The sequence below is a fragment of the Notamacropus eugenii genome, chromosome 4, assembly GCF_028372415.1.
Source record: "Notamacropus eugenii isolate mMacEug1 chromosome 4, mMacEug1.pri_v2, whole genome shotgun sequence".
Classification (NCBI taxonomy): domain Eukaryota; kingdom Metazoa; phylum Chordata; class Mammalia; order Diprotodontia; family Macropodidae; genus Notamacropus; species Notamacropus eugenii.
This window is the reverse complement of record NC_092875.1, coordinates 399,174,514-399,186,966: the sequence shown is the minus strand read 5'-3', so window position 1 is coordinate 399,186,966 and position 12,453 is coordinate 399,174,514. Positions and strand designations below refer to the sequence as shown.

The window sequence follows — 12,453 nt, the reverse complement described above, 5'->3', positions numbered from 1 at the left end:
ACCACTTGGCAAGAAAAATTTGTTGAAATAGGAAGCTACCAAATTGTAACCAGAAGTGACACCCTAGTTGAATACTTCCCTGGCCACAGGGACACCTGTTTTTGATGCCCTGTTCATTTCAGCTCTGGAAATAAGAGCATGGATAGGAAGGTGAGGAAGAAATTTTAGCATGACCTGGATCAGAGGCTGTAAAAGGAAGGGAATGTTGAGTAAGTTAGCCCAAGAAAAGGATGAACTAGGTTGGAGATGTAGATGAATAATGAAAGGTAAAAGAGCTTGCCAAATAAGAGGGATCTCTCTAAAAGGAGAGTGACAATATTAGGGATCGTTACGCTAGACCTAGTATCCTATGATCTGGTTTTTGTCATTTGTCAGGCTCTAGACCTCTTCTCAGTCAGATGAAGCAAGCACAGGGCATAGTCAAAACTGCCATGCTGGACAGGGTGACTGAGCCTACGTGATAAATTCTGAATTGAATGGATTCTGTCACATCGTCTATTCTAGATACCAGACAATGGAAAGTAAACAGCAAAAAACAACAATAACATAAAAGCTTCACTGCTTGTTGGCTGAGACATGCCTTCACTACCAATGAGCAAAATTCAGATGACTTGCAAACAGCCTACTTATACAAGGCTCATCCAAACTTCTCTCATCTTGGTACAGGGCTGGAAATCGAGCCCATGCTAAGAGTTCTGGTTCAGTAAAGGTAAGAAGGAATACAGAGCTCAAGTTTTAAAAATACTAAAATCTCCTCATAGGGGAACTGAAGGACAGATTTGGGTCTTGAGTTTTCACCAGGTTTTTCTCCCACTCTTTTCCTTTAGCAGCACCGACATTAGCGTTTACCCCTCTAGGGGTTATTTTGTCCCTGTGGTCAGAAAATTCACACTCTGTTAGGGTATCTGGTTCTCTGAAGGGTTATAGAATTATCACACAGGCATTTCTCTATGGAAAGAGAGATGAATTTCCAAGCAAAATGATATTTTCAGAGCTTCTCAAAACACTATATTATTTTCAGGGCTATCAATTGGAACATAACACCTCTTGGAAGAAAAACATTGACATAATAAAGAAACTGTGACTTACAGAAAGTATTATACTCTCTGTGTTACAAAAGAAAAAGAATATTGTTTCTTTTCAATCACTTTTTCTTCATATTGAAGGTGCTATGTTTCAAATTATGTGAAAAGATACAATCTTGCTTACTGAATAATACAGAAGAAGGAAAGGAGGGGTGAAGGAAGAAGAACAGAGACACACATTAGTAATTCAGTTTCTATAATTATAGAGGGAATGAGGACGGAGGGGGAGGGGAGTGGCAAGAGAGCAAGTCATATCCAGCAGTTCCTTTTAAGAAATTTCAGCTTATTCAAAGTCTCCCAGTTATCTGGAAAAGACAGAGGTCCCGTATATATCCAGTTCTCAGAATTATATATAGCCATAAAGTCAGCACCTCTGTTCAAATATGCTTGTTCAAAAGCTGTGGATTACCCAAATGAAAGATAGGATCAGGAGGGAGAGAAACATTGTACCCAGAGAAAGAAGTAACAAATTAGAAGTTATGAGGCCCTCTCTTCGAGGTCTGGGCACTGCTCCCCTTCATTGGCTGTGATGGATCGGTGGGATGGATGTGGATATTACTTCAAGCCCCTCATTCATCTGGAAAAGCTAGGAGGTGGTGGTGGAGGAGGACAAGAAATCTGAAAGTAGAGAAAAAAGGAATCATTCTACTCTCTGGCTTAGTAGGAAGGATATAGCCATAGGATCATAGGACCATAAATCCAGAGGGGACCTTGTACCTACCTACCTACAAGGTCATCTAATGCAATGCCCTCGTTTTGCCAATGATGAGGGTAGAGAATACACAGGTGGTATTTGCTAGAGCTGGGGTTTGAACACAGGACCTCTGACTCCAAATACAGCTTTGTTTCCACTGTAGCATAATGGATTCCATGGTAGGATCGAAGGGATGATCCCTGGATGGAAGGCAGGAGGAAAGAGGAGAAAAGGACTGAAGAAGCAGGGGGAGATGCAACACTTTCAAGGGGAGACAGGGAAGAAAAAGGACCTCTTACTACAGGAGCCACAAACCAGGTATGAAACTCTTCTTGTAGAAAATAACTTGCAACCCCTTGGGGAAACAACTTTCTATTCTCCACAGAATGATGAGGACAAATAGAATGTCACCAGGAACAAGGAGGTCCATTACAGCTCACAGGCAGAAAAAAATTATCATAATGGTTAGTGGCTCCCTAATGAGGGGTACTGAGGCAACTGTCTGTCAAGTTGATGTGGCTGGTGGAAAGTGTGCTGTCTTGCAGGGGCAAAAATCCAGGACAAAGTGCCAATCATTCTTAAATCTGTCAACTCTTATGACCAATGCCTACATCTAGTTATCCATGAGAGAACAGATAGTATTTCCAGGATAGACCTGGAATGAATCCCAAGGGATGAGGGAGATTTGCTCTGGAAGCAAAGGTGTTTGCAGACAGAGATATTTTCATTGCCGCAGCCAACTAAAGGTTGGAAGGATATGTGAAATGAACTAAGCAGTGCCTAATAAAATGGAGTTGGAGATTAAGATTTGGCTTTCCAGACCTTGACTTAAGTCAGAGGAATAATAAATTCTTGTCCAGAGATGTAACACAGCACTTGAAGGCCAGGTAGAATCTATTTTCCTATGGACTTACTGATGTGATCCAATGCTTTAAACTTAGAATGACAATGGAGTAGAGTTCAAGGTGGAGAAAGTACCCTGATACTCTCGTTATCCCAGAAATCGTAGAGAGCAGTAGACATGGCACAAGAGTAGAAGGAAGGTTCCTAATAAATTATTGGGGGCAATATAAGTGATGAGAGGTAGAAATGACCCTTATGGCCTCACATTTCCATTGCCTGGCTTCAAATGTGCATAATAAACAAAGTGAACCAGAAATTATAATGCAAGGATGTAAATATAAATAATCACTAGGTTTAAAGAGATATCAGAGCCTTATGGAGTTGGAAGGAAACTCAGAGGCTGTCTAGTTCAACCTCATCATTTCATAAATGTCACCCCGCTTTGCATCTGCTGCTCTATTTCAACTCCAGGAACAAGATGTCCCTCCTGGGATAAGATCATCACTCAAGCCTTGATTGATAACATCTCCCTCAGCCTCCTCTCTCCTCTGATTAGGGGGCTGGAAGGTAGAGGACCAAACTCTTCCCAATGTCTTCCTTTATAAAGGACAGAAACTGAACTCACTGCTCATTCTACGTTGAATCTTTTGCTCTGATTTCAATTCTGGAACAAGATGCAGGGTACCACCTGGTGTCTGCCCTCTCACTTTGTTTTTGTGTGTTGTCTTTCTCCCCTCCATTAGATTACAACATCCTTGAGCGCAGAGACTATCGTTCTTCTGATTAATTGTACACTCAGTGCTTAGTACAGTGTCTGGAATAGAGTAGGTGCTCAATAAAAGTTTATTGGATTGGATTATAGAAATATAAATGAAAAAATTAGAAGCCTAGATCATATCATCCATGATTGGCCTGTAGCAATGGTATGGTATACTTTACTTAAAAGGTGTGTATATGTATGTATGTATGTATATATAAATGCAGATATAGTTTCAGTTACAGATATAGGTATAGATATGGATATATTTGTGTAAACTTATAGGTGCAATGCAGTGGAAGAGAATGAGGACTGAACATGAAGTCAGTAGACCAGAGTTCATATCCCAACTGTGACATACCAAATGTTTGTTCATAGATAAATTATTCAGCTTCTCTGACTCTTAGTTTCATGGGATCATAGGATTTAGGCTTAGAAGGGACGTTAGTAGGAGCAGCTAGATGGGGCAGTGAATATAGTGCCAGACCTGGAGTCAGAAAGACTCCTCTTCCTGAGTTCAAAACTGGCTTCAGACACCTACTAACTGTTTGACCCTGGGCAAGTCACTTAACCCTATTTGACTTAGTTTCCTCATCTGTAAAATGAGCTGGAGAAGGAAATGGCAAACCACTCTAGTATCTTTGCCAAGAAAACCTCAAATGGGGTCATGTAGAAATAAATGAAAGTAGAGAACTTATAACACATGACTGAAAAAATGACTGAACAACAATGGGGACATTAGTATCAGATATTGAGAATAATAGGAAAGAAAAACGGCTTTCTCCCCACCCTCTAATGTTGCAGAAATGCACACCTGCTAGGAATTTCCACAGGACTTAGCCTAGTCCTACTTAAGGGCATGAGGAAGGAGTCTTGTGGCCCATATGGTTGTGAAGGGGTTGGAAAATGACTTGGGTGTGATAGAGAATGGTGTATGAATGGAGAGCCAGTGTTTGGGTAGAGTAAGTTGGAATACATTGATTGGCTGAGGAAACCTTTGTCTTGAGTGTTTGGAGGCTCCTGTGTTGATGCCTAGTGAGAGAAACCACAATCAATAACAGGAGAGAAGTTTTGAAAGGACAATAGTATAGGAGGGAGTTTGTGTCTAGGCTAAGTGCAGAGCTGATGAGTCCCAAAACCACACTCTTCAAGATCACAGACATTCAGGATGTAGATCCTCCAGCTCTGGTGACTTATATACTAGAAAGCAGCTGGATGCTGTCTCCTCATTTACTTGGGTTTCTACTCCCTGCTAACCACTTTAATTCTAACCCTGCCAGCCCAAAGAGAAAACAGAAACAAAGGACGAATTGAATAGTTCAGCCTTCTCATCATCATCACTTCTCACTAGGTTTGTCAGATACATGTAGACATCAGATATTAGTGTTCATTGAGTGATGGAGAAATGTTAATAATAAATCTTAAACTTAAAGGTGTGCCAGTGTGCCCTGCATACATTTCTCTCTCCCCCTCCCGTCTCCTCCATCCTCATAGAGCTGGCTGTTCAACATTCACAAGCACACTGCTGACACAGGTCTTCTAGACTCTCAGATCAACTCTCCATTCTGTCATGCCACCTCTCACCTTGAGTTTGTGTGTTTGTATATAGACATCTGAGTTTGACAGATAAGTTGTCAAATCTTATATCTACCCACACTACATCTTTCACATCCATCCCCTTCTCTCCCCTCACATGGCTACCACTCTATTGTAATCTTTCATTGACTCTCCCTTGGACTAACAATCTCTTCATTGATCTCTCTGTTTGGAGTTTCCCCTCTCCAATCCATCCTCCACATAGCAAAGGGATATTTCTAAAGCACAGGTCTGACTGCATTGCTCCCTTTGCAATAAATAATCTGTTGGTTGACAATTACTTCAAGAAACAAATAGCAACTCTTTTGTTTGGGATTTAAAGCCCTTTACAATCTGATCTCAACCTACCTTTTCATCCTTATAATACATTATTTTCTTTCATGAACACAGTGATACTGCCAAACTACCCTTCTTACTACTCTGTATATATGATACCTTGAATCTTTGTATTGACCACCTTTCCTTTTATATTGCCAAAGCAACATTCACATCACCGACACTGACTATGACTATGTTGGTGTAGTTCTGAATCGCAAAGTATAACAGACAAAGTATAAAGAAGGCAGAAGAAAAACATTTATTCAGGCACTGGAAAGTCAAATCCCAACACCAGAAAGCCAAATCTATCATAGTAACCAAGAAGTCAATACACATTAGCACTGCAGGGGACAAAGTCATTCCCAAACCTCCCCACCCCTACTCCCTTGTTGGGGCCTTCCCATAAAGGAACAAACACTCATAAGCCTGGATGTCTACTTGCCTGCACCCTTTCTCCTCTACCCTAACTGTTCTCACCAATTTCCTCTCAGTTCTGCTCCACCCTTCTTGTCCCACTCATTCAGCAAGCTCCACCCAATACATGTGACTTAGGCTTCCATGAGATTTAAGCAGGTCACATGGGCCTATTAATGAATGAGAAAGATCTTCCCATTGAAATTGCCATTACACCTTCCCCTTGCGTTTCCCCCATGCTTAGTATTCACTCCCTCCTCATCTCTGCCTCTTAGAATTTATAGTTCCCTTCCATACTTAGCTCAAATGCCACTTTCCATATGAAAACTATTCTGATCTCTCAATTCTTGGCCCAAACATCCTTATGGAACTAGAATTAATGTTGGTAGTTATCAACCCCATATTTATATCTTTCTCCCTTATACATACACACACACACATATATACATATATACATGTTGTTTTGCAGATAGAATGTAAACTCTTTGGGGTCAGAAAGTGTCTTTTTTTCTTTGCATTCTTGGCATCTAACATGGTACCTAACACATAGCAGACACCTTAAAAATGTTTGCAGATTGATCAAAGTCATGGATCTTGCTATTTTACCATTGGCTTTCTTCTTCGAAATTGTTTTTCATAACTATTGCCCTTCTCTTCTGCTTTTCTCTTGCCAGTGCTATATCTACTACTCTCTACTATCCTAGGTTTATCAGATATATAAGAAGTTTTCTCTCTCATCCTTTTGGCAGTTCAAAGTCTTATTAAACAGGTTTACAAGACTTTAGCCAAATGTTTTGACCTATCCTCTTAAAGTCCTGGTCCCAAAGCACATTATTCTACTATTTTCCAGTATAGTCTTGAAAACCAAATACTGTTCTCACATATCAGTCTTCAAAATTAGGTATTAACTTCCCAATCTTCCATTGTCTTCTGAATTCTTTACTCTCAATCAGCAGTAGTGAGATCACTATTCACAGGCGTCACCTGTGCCCTTGAGGTCATCAGTTTTGTGACTAGGATTTCATAATTCTTAGCAAAGCTAAGTTCTTTCTAGTAACATCATTTGCCCTCGTATGAATCAGCAGAAGTGGGTAGCAACTTTCAGGTCTGAGAAATCTCTGAGACTCTCTGTCATATTCCAGAAACATTCCCAAGGAAGATAGTCTATTTCTATTGCTTATGTTAGGTCAACAAATATCTACCTTGTGTTGAGGAAACAAGCCTTGAATTGTGTTTAAAATCAAATTGGAATCACATTTTTATTATATTTCATGAAACTGTAAGGAATTTCTCAGATCAGCATAGTGTCTCCAGGCATTTTTAAGAATGCTGAGTAACAGACATGATCAGGTGGCTTTCATGTATTTTCTATGGTTCTTTTCAGCCTCATATAGTTTCCATGTTTTAATCTCTCGGTATTATGGTTTTTTATTTTATACATTGTTAAGATTAATCTAGGTACTTATTTCTGGCTTAATAACTACATGTAAAATGTTATAGGAAGTAAACTCAATGACCATTTTGTCATGTTAACAGGGCAGGACATAGTACATAGTAATATCAAGGATCTTTGGATGTGAATTGTTTACAACTTAAATTTTCTACACCATTGGTTCTCAAAGTGTGACTCAGTGACCCTGGGGGATCCCCAAGACCATTTCAGGGGGTCCAAAGATCAAAGTTACTTTCATAACAATATTCCTAACACAGTAGATATTGATAGATATAATCCACATAAATAAAAGCTCTTTGGGGTCCTCAATAATATTTCAGGGTACAAAGGTGTCCTGCAACTAAAAAATTTGAGAGCTACTTCTCTAGACAAATGGCTTCAGTCTTTGTTGTTACATTTTCAGAACAAACATATCTTCATCCCTGTCCATCAGTGTCCTTCCTCCCTCTCTATTGGTGCTTGGCTACAATCTGAGGCCTTATTTCATAGCTTCTTCAATTGTTATCCCTCAATACAGAGTCACCAACATCACTACTTGCCTCCACTTACTTTGACTGTGAGCAAATGGTCCCTCTTTTGAGGTCCCTCTTGTTCTCTCTCCTAATTAATAAAATCATAGAATCATGGAACATTCACCAGGCAGGGGTTTGAACTAAATGAGGTCTGGCCCAATGCCTGACTTCTATAACTTGGATAGGAAAAGAGAACTATCTTCCTACAGGAAGAAAGGCAGGGGAAAAGCATTCATAGAGCGCCTACTAGATACCAGGCACTGTGCCAAGTGCTTTTTACAAATATTATTTCATTTGATCCTCACAACGACTGTGAAAGATAAGTACTATTATTATCCTCATTTTAAACATATTAAAGTTAAAGGAATTGAGGCAGATGGAATTTAAATGAGTTGTCCAGGGTCACACAGCTAGTAAGTACCTGGGGCTGGATTTGAACTCAGGTCTTCCAGACTCCAGAAGTGATACTCTATCCACTGGGCCGCCAATTGCTTCTATTGTATTCCAGGGTACATACACACTACTGAATTTTCCCTAAAATCTTTTTTTCCCACAAGCTAAAATAATAAACTGAAAAAATAAAGGTTGGAGAGGGCAGCTTCATGTATATATATGTGTGTGTATATATATATATATATATATGTATATATATATATATATACACACACATACAAACATATATAATACAAATATATATTACATATATTATAAACATATTATTCTTTACTAGATCTGTTAAAAAACAAAAGGAAAAGGACCTAGATATACAAAAAATAGTTATAGTAGCTCTTTTTGTGGTATCAAAGAATTGGAAATTGAAAGTATACTTATCAATTGTGGAATGACTGAACAAGTTGTGATATATGATTGTGATGGAATACTAATTTGCTATAAAAATGATGAGTGGGATGCTTTTAGAAAAACTTGGAAAGACTCACATGAACTGATGCAAAGTGAAGTGAGCAGAACCAGGAGAATATTTAACATACAACAGCAATAGTGTAAAATGATCAACTATGAATAACTTAGTTATTCTCAGCAAATTCTAAAGACTTACAATGAAAAATGCTATCCACCTCTATAGAAGGAAGTGATGGAATCTGAATAAAAATTGAAACACACTTTTTTTTACTTTATGTTTCACATGACTGCTCATGAATAACCTATATCAAATTGCTTATGAACTCAGAGGGGAGGAAGGGGAGAGAATTTGGAATACAAATTTTTTTTTAAAAGGAATGCTAAAATTTGTTTTTACATATAATTGGGAAAAGTTCTAAACTATTACAAAAAGAAAAAAAATACCAGTGTTATACTCTAGAAACTTCATCATTCTCACCAATGATAATATCATCATCATCATCATCATCATCATCATCAATGACCTCTAAGATTCACAAAGGACTTTACATAACAATCCCATTTTAACCTTGCCACAACCCTTTGAGGTAGGTCCTAAATATCATTACTACTGTTTTTATTGTTATGGTTAAATCATTTTTTCAATTATGACCAACTTTTTGTGACCCTATTTGGGATTTCTTGGCAAAGATTCTAGAGTGGTTTGCCATTTCCTTCTCCAGCTCATTTTACAGGTGAGGAATCTGAGGCAAAAACAGTTAAGTGACTTCTCCAGGGTAACCATTTTATGGATGACAAAATTGAGATTCAGAGCTTTGTCTTTTTCTATAGTCGTATAGTTAGTAAGTGGTTGAGCTGGAACTAAATTAGTCACATTTGAAGGAGGATTTGCACTGAAGTCTCTCCTAATTCCAAGCCCGGAGCTTACTCTACTACACTGCACTGGCTTTCCTTTAAGAGTATCAGTTCTACTCATTAGTCCTACAGACTCTTTTCCTGTAATAGAGCGAGAAAGAAGTTGCAGGAAAGGAACCGGCCTTCTTGACACAAGATATAGCTCAAGTTAGGGAGAATGGACCTCCTGGCAGATGATGAGACTGAAGTCATAATCGTCAAGAATTAGCCTGAGGGTTTTGTGGTAAACCAAGAAGACTAACAGGTAGATGGCCAGAAACAAGTAGGAAATGCCTCCATCTGCCAAGAAAGTGGAGATGGGGTGGAGGAACAAGCCTGGCAATGAATATGCAGTAAACATCACTTCGAGCCTGAGTTTTGTGTTGTTTCCTTTAAAATCTGTATCAGGAGAGTGAAGGGATCAGGAACAAGAGGAAGCTCTGGCGCCCACAGAACCCATCATTTCAGCACAATAGCTTTTTTTTGACAGGATTATGAATAGATGAAGGGAAAATGCAGGGATGTCACATAATCTTATGTTAGTGATGGTTTGAAATATCTTGAGAAATCTTATATGCAAAATTAGCCACAAGATCATAAAGAAAGGTTATTGATAAATTGCAAAGTATCTGTTGGCATAAGGGGAGGGGTTGAAATAGCTGCTAGGTCCTATCTTATGTAACACCTTCATTATATGCTGAGGGGGAGGGAGTGAATCTCTGTCTGTTCATGAAAATTGTTGGTAATTCTAAATCAGAGCATGATGTCATCTGCTAATGAAGGGAAAACGATACAAGGGGGGTCCCCAAGAGAGGGGGAGGAAAAACAACATGGACCAAAAGACCAGCAGTCAGATGGATGTTTTGAACTAAGCTTCAAATTCTCTTTCAGGTCCACCAACAGAAGGAGAAATTGTAAGAGAAGTATAGGTCATAGTCATTAGACAGGCATTCTCTTTTTAAAAATTTTTCACTTATTTATTTATTTTTAGTTTTCAACATTCACTTCCATAATTTTTTGAGTTTTCAATTTTCTCCCTTTCTCACTCCTTCCCCCTCACTAAGACAGCATGCAATCTGATATAGACTGGCTCTACATATTCATTCATATTAGGCGTATTTTCACATTAGTCATGTTATAAAGAATTATTAGAACCAATGGGATGAATTGCAAGAAAGAAGAAACAAAACAATGAAAGAAAAAAGAGATCAAATAGTATGCTTCAATCTGCCTTCAGACTCCCCCATTCTTTCTCTGGATGTGGACAGAATTTTCCATCATGAGTCTTTTGGAATTGTCTTATATCCTTGCATTGTTGAAAAGAGCTAGACACTGCTCGACGTGTCTGCTCACTTCATTTAGCATCGGTTCATAGAAATCTTTCCAGGCTTTTCTGAAGTCCACCTGCTCATCATTTCCTATAACACAATAGTATTTCATCACATTCATACACCACAACTTGTTCAGTCATTCCTCAAACTGATGGATATCCCCTCAATTTCCAATCCATAACCACCACAAAAAGAGCAGCTATAAATATTTTTGTGCATGTGGGTCCTTTTCCCATTTTTATGATGTCTTTGGGATGTAGACCTAGAAGTGGTATTGCTGGGTTACAGGGTGTAAACAGCTTTATAGACCTTTGAGTGTAGTTTCAAATTGCTCTCCAGAATAACTGAATTAGTTCATAACTCCATCAACAATGAATTAGTGTTCCATTTTCCCCACATCTTCTCCAACATTTGTCATTTTCCTGTTTTGTCACATTAGCCAATTTCATAGGTATGATATGGTACCTCAGAGTTGTTTTGATTTGTACTTCTCTAATCAATAATGATTTAGAGCATTTTCTCATTTGACTATAGATAGTTTTAATTTCTTCATCTGAAAACTGTCTGTTCATATCCTTTGACCATTTATCAACTGGGAAATGACTTGTATTGTTACAAATTTGACAGTTCTCTCTATATTTTACAAATGAGATGCTTATTAGAGACTGGCTGTCAAAACTGTTTCCCAGCTTTCTGCTTCCCTTCTAATCTTGTTTGCATTGGCTTTATTTATGCAAAAACTTTTCAATTTAATGTAATCAAAAGCATCCATTTTGCATTCATAATGTTCTCTGTCTCTTGTTTGATCACAATTTCTTCCCTTCTCCATAGATCTGATAGGTCAACTATTCATTGCTCTCCTGGTTTGTGCATAGTAATTAACCTTTATATCTAAATTGTGTACCCATTTTGATTTTATATTAGTGTAGGGTGTAGAGTTTATCTTAGTGTAGATGTTGGTCTATGCCCAGTTTCTGCCAAACTAGTTTCCAGTTTTCCCAGAAGTTTTGGTTAAATAGTGAATTCTTAGCCCAGAAGTTGGTGTCTTTGAATTTATCCAACAGTAGATTACTATATTCAGTGACTATTGTGTCTTGCATACACTGTATTCCACTGATCCACTACTCTATTTCTTAGCCAATACCAAGTAGTTTTGATGATTGCTGCTTTATAATACAATTCAAGATCAGGTATGGTTAGGCCACCTTCCCTTGCTTTTTTTTTTTTTTTGGTTAATTCCCTTGATATTCTGGACCTTTTGTTCTTCCAGATAAATTTTGTTATTAGTTTTTCTAATTCTATAAAATATTTTTTGATAGTTTGAATGGTATGGCACTGAATAACTAAATTAATTTAGGTAGGTTTGCCATTTTTATTACATTGTATATTATAATTAATTACATTATAGTTATATTATTATATTAGCCTACTCATAAGCAGTTGATATTTTTCCAATGGTTTAGCTCTGATTTTATTTGTGTGAAAAGTGTTTTACTATTGTGTTCTTGTAGTTTCTGGGCTTGTTTTTGCAGGTAGACTCCCAAATATTTTATAATATCTACAGTAACTTTAGATTCAATTTCTCTTTTTATCTCTTGCTGTTGAGCTTTGTTAGAAATATGTAGAAATGCTGATGATTTATGTGGGTTTATTTTATATCTGCAACTTTGCTAAAGTTGTTTATTATTTCAAGTA

General features: G+C 37.9%; 1 long non-coding RNA gene across 1 annotated transcript; it reads left to right on the top strand.

The window, feature by feature from the left end:
* Positions 1-439: 439 nt before the first annotated feature.
* Positions 440-3,404, top strand: LOC140498586 (uncharacterized). Its single transcript, XR_011965135.1, has 3 exons — positions 440-709; positions 1,943-2,097; positions 3,094-3,404. It is a non-coding gene; the product is annotated as an uncharacterized lncRNA (long non-coding RNA).
* Positions 3,405-12,453: the final 9,049 nt, after the last annotated feature.